The sequence below is a fragment of the Poromitra crassiceps genome, assembly GCF_964638095.1.
Source record: "Poromitra crassiceps genome assembly, chromosome: 6".
Taxonomy (NCBI): Eukaryota; Metazoa; Chordata; class Actinopteri; order Beryciformes; family Melamphaidae; genus Poromitra; species Poromitra crassiceps.
In genome coordinates this window covers 23,187,800-23,188,833 of record NC_139627.1, presented here as the reverse complement: position 1 = coordinate 23,188,833, position 1,034 = coordinate 23,187,800, and positions in this window count along the sequence as shown.

The following is a 1,034-nucleotide window of genomic DNA, read 5'->3' as shown; positions in this document are numbered from 1 at the left end:
GCGCGGCTTCATCGCGATGATCCGCATTTAACAGGAGCGTCTGGATGACATGCCTAGGCCCCCGGTCTCCGCTCCACATCCGCCCTGCGCTTCATCAGCATCAGCATCACCATTGGGGACAAAGCTGTGTTGACAAAAAGTGGGTAACACTTTACAATACTGGACACAAAATGGTGGTAGTTACTAAGGAACGAGTAAGTTGGCTATTACTAAGTAATAACTAGTGAGTAGCCTAATTAATGAGTCATTTACTAGTTTTTTGCGACTCAGTGACTGATTCATAATTAATCAGGAACTACTTGTGAAAAAAGTGGTCAGTACATGTCTATTCACAGATATGTATGAACTAATCATTACCCCATGATTTGTTAATATAGTAGCCTATCTCCCAGTCTGTTCTCTCAACCCATCAGGTCATGGGCCAACTTAGAAATGATTAACTTTCCACATCCACTGGCCAAAAGGGGGAGTGGCAATGGGTGTGTCCCATCACAAAAAGGTGCTTAACTGCCACACGTATTCACATAACACCACAAAACTTTGTAGAAAGGTTGGTGGAGGTATGCACTGAGTGCCCTCTAGTCTACATATAGGCTATCCTCGATTCAGAGTTATTGAGGAACTACTCATTATTCATTGTCGGGTCCCTCCTGATTCTTCCTCAGTAACCCTACCACAATTTTGTGTAGGTATTGTAAAGTGTATGATGTGATGGATGATTCCACTGCTGCTGTTTTGCATGCACCCACATAAAGCTGTAAACAGCACTTTCCACCTCCATTCCTTTTTGGTTAACATTTTCTAGTGTTGAGGCTATGTTTCTATAAAAAATGGATTCAATTTTTTTTCTGTGCTCTATCCCATTATTATCTGCTGCTGCAATTGGGGATCTTTCAACTGTCATCTTATCTTATCTTGATGGCAACATGGTTTTTCTCAGACAGTAGCCTATATGACCTTCGATGAAAAAAGTGTGTGTGTGCTTGTGTGTGTGTGAGAGAGAGAGAGAGAGAGAGAGAGAGAGAGAGAGTGTG